The sequence below is a fragment of the Fukomys damarensis genome, unplaced genomic scaffold (genome assembly GCF_012274545.1).
Source record: "Fukomys damarensis isolate Sample0158 unplaced genomic scaffold, DMR_v1.0_HiC HiC_scaffold_23, whole genome shotgun sequence".
In the NCBI taxonomy this organism is placed as follows: domain Eukaryota; kingdom Metazoa; phylum Chordata; class Mammalia; order Rodentia; family Bathyergidae; genus Fukomys; species Fukomys damarensis.
In genome coordinates this window covers 14,454,542-14,462,755 of record NW_022900935.1, presented here as the reverse complement: position 1 = coordinate 14,462,755, position 8,214 = coordinate 14,454,542, and positions in this window count along the sequence as shown.

Sequence of the window (8,214 nt, the reverse complement as noted above, 5' to 3'; positions counted from 1 at the left end):
AAAGAAACATACAGTGGGTAAGTCCTGCAGTGGCTCTTAGATTTGCTGCTGGAATGTGGTGTATATCATTTCTCTTCACATTCCATTTGCCAAGGGAAGCCAAGACTGACACCAGGGAGCCAGTGGGTTGTACTCCCACCACAGACAGGCGCTATGAATCGTATTGCAAGGGCAGGGATGGGTGGATAATCCTTTTACTGAAAGTCCAGCAACTCATCTGGAATAGTAATACAATCTACCAAAAAAAAAAATGCAAAGTGAAAAACATGCATCCAGTCTTGGCAGGTGTTATTATTGTCATTTTACAGGTGATGATAGCAAAGCTTGAAGAGTGACATGGTCATCTGGTCTTATACATGCTTTTGGAACTGAAACATCTGAGTAGCTCACCTCAGTTTATCTGCTGTGAATCAAGTTGTCATTAATAAAATGTTGTGGATAATGCAGAATACCTTCTGGCTTCTGTAGTCTGTTTTTGGAAGCTAAGCCCAGGAGTTTGCAGAGGGCTCACTTTAAGTCTAGCATATAAAAAGAAAGGAGAGGGCTGTGGACTGAAGTTAGGAGGTTAGTCCAGGAGCTCTGCCACTAAATACCTATTTAGAGTAGGAAGTTGTTTAGTGTCCCTGGGTCTCAGTTGTCCATTCAGGGAATAGTTAGAGAATGCAACTAATATCTTTCCTGGGTCTTAGTCCATTTTCTGTTACTATAACTGGTAATTTATAAAGAACAGAGGTCTATTTATTCACAGTTTTGGAGGCTGGAAGTCTAATAGCATGGTACCAGCATCTGCTTGGTATCTGGTAAGGGTCTTGTTGCTGTATCCTAACATGTGGAGTACACCACATGACAAGACAGGACAAATGTACTTGGGAATAGCTGGGGGTCTTTCTTTCTCTTTAACTAAATCCATTGATGGCATCATGACAGCCCTGCTCATGTTTTCATCTAATTCTAATTACTTCCTGAAGGTTCCACCTCCAAATGTCATTGGCACACACGTTTGAAGATTAAGTTTCCAATATGTGAACTTCCGGGGGCACATATTCAAACCATAGCAGGCTCTACGAAGTTAATATCTAATTTCATTATTCCCAGTGAATCTTTGGAAATGTTGTCCTTTAAAACTACCTCGGAAGACTTGATAAACTTCTTGTCTCTGTTCGTTCATTCAAAAGTAGATGGCCTGTTCTCTGAGCCAGGCTTTGTCTGGAGGCACAGAGATGGTTCATATCCAAGCCTTTATTTCTAGGAGTTCGCAGTCTACTGAAGGGGACCCACAGGGATATGAATAACGGTAAACCTGAGACAAGTGACCTACCTGTGAAACAAGGTGTTCAGGGATGTAAAGGAAGTATATACAGATGCTGTATAACACCTGGAGGAAGCAGCCTTCTCAGCCTCAGTGTGGTGCTAAGTGTGTGTGTGTGTGTGTGTGTGTGTGTGTGTGTGTGTGTGTCGGAAGGGCAGCAGGGAGAGATGGGGGTGGAGCAGTCAGAGGGGAGGAGATGATGAATTCAGGCTGGGAACTGTGGGACATGTGAGAGGAAGGATCCAGCAGAACCTTGGACTCTGGGACTGAGGTTGGAAGGAGGTTGTGTGCCAGGGGACGTTTGCTCACTTTTACCATGAAGCACATGTTCATTGTCCCTGGATGTTGGCCCAAGATCAGGGCCCTGAACTCCCAGCAGCTTGACCACACAGGGTGGCCACACACACTAACGTTTCCCAGCAATGATACAGCAGGGAACTGACCTCCACTGGGTGCACCCCTGTATAAGTTGGCCCTGAAGGAACAAACGTGCAGCATCAATTCCTTTTTATGGCCTTGTCTGATGCTGGAACAAGTAGAGAGGGCACAGGGTCAGCCCTGGTGCAGTGCAGACATAAATCAGGCAGCACCCTGCTTCCTGAGGCCCCTGCCAAGGAAGACAGGACCTGCCCAGATCTAACTGGTATCAATTACAGGATATTTCTCTGCCTGCTCGAGTTACTTCCACAGAGTTGTACAGGCAGGGGCCCAGGAGGCCCTGCAGAGAAGCAGCTCTCAGACTGTGTCCATGACAAGATGCAGAGCTCTAACTTGGACAGGGTGAAGGGGAGGAAGGTATGTGAAGAAGGTAAAAATAATGACAGCGAAACAACAACCTCTCCATTCATTGACTGCAACAAGCTAACCACTTTACATGCATTATTTCATTTTAGCATTGCAACAACCTTCTATGGTGAGATCTACTGCTGGCTTCATTTTATGGGTGAGCAAACTGAGGTTTGTGAGGTTGAGTGACTTGCCCAGGGTTACTTACTCAGGGAGTGGTGGACCCCCAAATTCAAATCCAAATTTGTTTGCCTCTAGAGGCTGAGTTCTAAAAACGATGCTTCAGGTCCAGACAAATCATTTTTTGGAATCACACAGGTTTGGATCAAATCCTGGCTTTGCCACTTCCTAGTTAAGAGCTCTGAAGCAAGTTACTGAATTTCAGAAGCCTCGGTTTTCTCATCTGTAAAATGGGAATGGCACAGCCTGCCTTGGAGTATTATTGGGAAGATTGAGAATAATGTATTTAAATACTCAGTAAGTGCTAGTGATATTGACATCACTGCCATCCCTATCCTTGCCTCTGACTTTTGTGGATAAGAGAGTGTGTGTGCCAAGTCCTGTGTGTACGAGAGAGGCAGTATTTGGAAACCTAAAAGTGACTTGGTGTGGTTTAACATGATGAGAGGGGTAAAGTAACAGAATTGAAAGCAAAAAGTAGAAGGAGGCAGATCATGCAAGGTGGTTTTATAACCATAATGAGGACGTAAGGGCATTAGTCTGAGGTCAAGTGGAATCATCGAAGCATTTTATCCAGGTAAAAAGTAAAGTACTTGGGCTTACATGTCTTGTGCCAGGCCTGAGGGTTACAGAGCCCCCCTTGCTCTTCCTACAGCCATGGTAGGACCAAGGATATAGTAAGTGTTAAAAAAATTACTGAGCACATGGCCCCAAAGTTGCTGCTTTATGTAGGCTTGCTTAATTATGAGAAACAGGGGTACACACCTCCTAGCTCAGGAAAGGTCACACATTTTAGGAATAATTGTGGATGATGTTTATGCAAAGCCAAGAGCAGAGAACAGAACTGGGAGGTAATCCTGGAAGAAGGCGGCTATGGGTCCTTTGCAGACAGGATGCATAGGTCAACAGCAATGCAATTTGCCTGCATATCCCATCCTACTTCTTTCCTACCTGTGGGCCCCTCTTATTCTTAGTTTTGGTTTCCCTAATGCTTCTGCTTATGCACAGTCCCTTGTAGTCTCACTGGCTTCTTCTATGTTATGAACTCTGTCTTAAATTTTTTTGATAAGTGAATCATCATCATTATTATTGTTATTATTACTTTAGTACAAAGTAGAGAATAGGGAATCTAATTAGCAAAGTCCACCTTTTCACACAGCCCATCTGGATGAGGGAGGTATGTACCTTTGAATAAAATCAGGATACTGTGAGATCAAAATAATGGAGGGGGAACATTGTTGGGATTGCAACCAAAAGTGACCACTATGTTACACAAATAACTATCTAATCTTATACTGTGAAAATTTCTTTGAAGAGGTGTAGGTTTCTATAAGAGAGTGTGACAGGAAGACATAATTTAGATTGAGTAAAGGTAGGAATTTCCAAAGGCCTTTGGCTTGTCTGTTCTTGAGTTAATTACTTAGAATACAGGCTAAGTTGTTATAATAAAAAGTCTGGTAATATACAATAGCTTATCTGAGGTATGTATTTATTTTCCTCACAAGGATAGTTCAAGTTGATGGGTTTATGTGAGGTCCCTTAAAATGAGGCCTCCATCTCAGTGTTTGCAGCACCAAGTGTGTTCATATCCCTGTGGCAAGGACCCAGATTGCCACAACTAGCTAGAGGGGAAGATGGGGAATGGAGAGTCCCCCTTGGTAGCCATGTTCTCTATTAAAACCCTGGGAGGTACTGACAGAAAAGGAAAGAGGGAGGGGAACTCACTGAGGGCAATTTCAAGTTCCTGTTGTAGGTTCCCTGCTCTTGGGGGAGGAGATGAAAAATGCGAACGGCATTGATAGCTAAATGCAGTAGAGAAGTCCAATAAAATGAGAAAAAGATGCCCACTGAACTTGGCATTAATGAAGTTCTTAAGGCCTGCAGGGAAGGAGTCAGATCCCTGGGGTCTGAAGATGAGAAGTGAGGATATGGAAACAGAAGTAGAAGACAATCTTAGATGAGCGGATAAAGAAAATGTGGTATTTGCATACAGTGGAGTACTACTCTGCTATAAAGGAAGATAAATTTGAATCATTTGGAGGAAAATGGATATACTTTGAGACCATAATGTTAAGTAGAATAAGACCTTCTCATATAATAGAAACCCAAAATCTAAATAAATAGCACAATAAAAGATAGATAATAGGGAACAGGAAGGCAGATCTTAAAGAGGAAGGGAATCAAGAGATGGAGGGAGGGGGCAGAAAGAAGGGAAAGGGGATGAACAAGGAATTAAGATGTATCATGTTTATGTACCAACACCACACAAGGAATGTGCACACTACATGCTACAAACATGTACTTAATAAAGAAAACGATCTGAAAAAAGAGTAACTTAAGAAGAGAGGGAAAGAGAGGCAGAAATAGTCAAATGTAGAGCAAAAGAACAGAAGTTGACTTTCTTTTCCTCCCTCCCTCCCTCCCTTTTCTGGTGCTCTACCACTGAGATACACCCTCAGCCCCTTGCTTCTCAGTGGAGGAGAGTTTAATAAAACGAGAAAGAGGGAGTTACTGCACTGTCCTGGAGAGAGGCAGCTCTCAGAGCAGACAGAATCATCTCAAAGGTGCGGAGTGCAGCCTTGAACAGAGAGCGAAGCCTTTCCTCTGAGATGAGAGAGTGGGTGTCGAGGTGATGACATTTGCGGATGTGGGGTGGGGAAGAGAGTCCAGCCCCTCCGGCCTGAGAGCGCCTTTCTCTGTGTGAAGCAGGAGGGAGGGGATTTCTGGCCCAGAAGAGACATGGGGCTGAGCAAGGGGTATGGGATCTGTACACCCGTGTGAGGATTCAGTCAGATTCAGAATCACGTAGCTTTGTCACACACATTCATAGATTATAAAAACCAGGTAAGTTGAGAGACAAAGTAGAACTAAAAGAAGGGAGGTCTCTGGGCCCCAGGAAGAGCCTGTTTCCGAGAAAATGGACAGTTGCATTCTTTCAATGGTGGCTTGGAAAGGACACGGGAGGCATGCAGGGAAAGTGGAATTTCCCTGGGGAGGGGGTTTTAGGAATTGTAGAAGTTTAAAAAGGAACTGAGTCCCCGCACTGTCTCAGATTGGGTTAAAAGATCTCCCTCTGCATCTAAATTATACTATGATTTCATTTACAGCCATAAACTGGTAAAGCTTAGAGGGCATTTGAATTACTATTTGGGAAGTGTAGCACTCAGAATCCCATCAGAACACAGTTGATAGAGTTGGAGTAATTCAACAAAAAGTTAATGAAGGGTCAAATTCTGCCCCATTGTAGATTTTTCAACCTCCAGGAACACACAAGGGCTTGGGCTGGGTTTAGGGAAACCACAAGAGATGGTGCAGAGTCTGGAGTTAGCAACAGCAAAGATCCCTAGATCCCTAGATCTGAAGGTCTGAAAGCAATTGCTTGAACTCAGAGGAGCCTTCATAGACAGGACTGAGCTCTCCAGCTGAAGGATCAGCAGCCCATGGCAGCCTGGGAGGGGGAAGTCAGAGGAACACACACCCTACCTTCATCCCTCTCCTGCCTTCCAGTCTCTTGCCAAGGCTTCTATTAGCTAAACCTGAACGGGCACCAGAAAGCACAGGAGCTCATTGGTGTAGTTCCTAGAGGTCAGATATCGGGGCTCAGCGCAGGGTGGAAGAAGATGGAGAATAGCTCTCGGGGTGGGGGAGGTAAATGGGAGAACACAGGAAGCTTCTATGGGATTTTACTTTGCTTATAAGCACCACAGGCTCAGTATACTTACCTATCTGAGTACTACCTGTGATGCTAAAGAGGAGAGCCAGGGGCCTTATCTCTGACAGCAGAATCACTCTTTAGGGGGGAAATGTTTCCATTCTGATTTACAGGATAACTGAAGAGGCAGCATCTGAGAGAAGAATCTGAACTATATCGATGACTGGGATATGAATATAAACAAACATGTCTGACAAACTGGGAGAGAAGAAGATAACGACAGAAAACAAAATCATGGGGAGAAATATGGAGAAAAATCCATTCAACTTGTTACCTGGTGTGAAAGGCAGAATAAATTTCCCCTAAGAGTCCAAATTCTTATCTCCAAAGCTTATGACTCTGTTGCCTTACATGGGAGGTAAGACTTTACCAAATTGATTTAAGTTAAAGATTTTATGATGGAGAGATTATTCTGAGTTATTTAGGTGGGCCCAATGTAATCACAGGTACATAAGAAGGAGACAGCAGGATGATCAGAATCAGATAAGAAGGTGAGATGAAAGCGGCCATTGAAATAATGTGGAATCACAAGCCAAGAAATGTAAGAGGCCTCCAGAAGAGGAAAAAGACAAAGAAATGGATTTCTCCTTACAGTCTCCACTCCAGAAGAAATGCAGTTTGCTGGCCCATTGTAGACTTCTGATTTCCAGGGCTGTACTATAATGCATCTACACTATCTTAAGTGCCTGTGTGGTAACTGGTAACAGCAGCAGTACAAAACTTACACAGCTGGCTATTGCCATATTCTCTGAAACGCATTGGAGACTCGGTAAATAAAGAGTGACTGAATGAAGGAGCCTGGAATAAAGAATAAGACTCAACTCAGGATCTGAAGAATGGACATAGATCATGTCCACCATCTGCATGTCTCTACCTGTGGAGAGAAAAGCCATCTCTCTAAATAATGTACCATTTTAGGATTCAAGCACCTGTTGTGGCTCTCCTCCAGGGGTGCAAAACACAGCAGAGGGAGAGCCATCTCACTGTTCTTTTTGGAATAAAAGGATAGGGCCAGAACCAGGGCACAGGTGTTGAACCAAGGCTGGTGGCAAGCAGCAGTCTCATCAAGAGGCAGTCTAGGGCAAACAGTGTACTGTGAGTACCTACCCATGTGGGGTAAAAGCAGATTGTGATATCATCTACCCTGAATGATGCCAAAGGCAGAGTGCAAGAGGCACCAGGAGGAGCAGCCCTGACTGGCCCAGACAATGTTGTGAGTCCCAAAGACATCAAGGATCAAAGCAGCCTTGTGAAGATCCTGAGTCCTGCAGTTCTGAGTTCTGGGCTGAGGTGGAACAGTACTGAATCAGTAAGATTTGTATCCAAATGATACTGAGGTATTATTCCTAGGAATGAGGTCCATGGCCTCCACTTTAATCTTATAATACAGACAGAAGGAGCCTGTTATGAGTTAAATGATGTCCCCTCAAAAAGATATGTTGGAGTATTAACCCCCAGTACCTCAGAATGTGACCTCGAAAGTTAGGGTTTTTATACAAGTAACTAAGTAAAGATGAAGTTAAAAAGCGGGTCATAGTCTAATTCCACTGGCCTCCTTATAAAAGCGAGAAACTTGGACACAGAGATAGACCAACAGAGGGAAGACAATGTGAAGAGATGCAGAGTGGAGCAGATCCCCTTTCCCAGCCCTCAGAAAGAACCAGCCTTGCCCACCCCTTGATCGCAGACTTCCAGCCTCCATAACTGTGAGCTGATCCATTTCTGTTGTCTAAATCATGCAGTTTGTGTGACTTTGTTATGGCCACTTTAGCCAACTAAGACAGAGACATTCTGTCCTGTTCTGTTTCCCACAGCTACACATGATTTAGGGATTCAGGGAGCTGCTGGGTTGGGAGTCATGAGAAGGACAAGGCATTGTAGGAACATCAAGAAGCAGCAGCCCTGGCCCCTGGCAGCGTGGTTGTGGGCATCTGCAGACAACAGCTGGGCTTGGCCAGTGCAACGGTGTGAAATCGGGCTTAGAAGGAGGGATAAGCTCTGGAGTAGTGTGGAAGGACCCTGAGGTCAACAAAACAGCAGGGCTGCTGTGGGAACAGATTCATTTCTTAGCATAAGTGAGGTGTATCCTGGGAACCAATAATATTCAGTGGTGACTGAGTATTATATAAGGGTCTGGAGATGATGTGATTACTCAAAATCAATTTTACAAACTACATAGATTGTCTCCCCTCTCCTCTTTTCCATCAGCAGCCGGCAATGGTGCCCG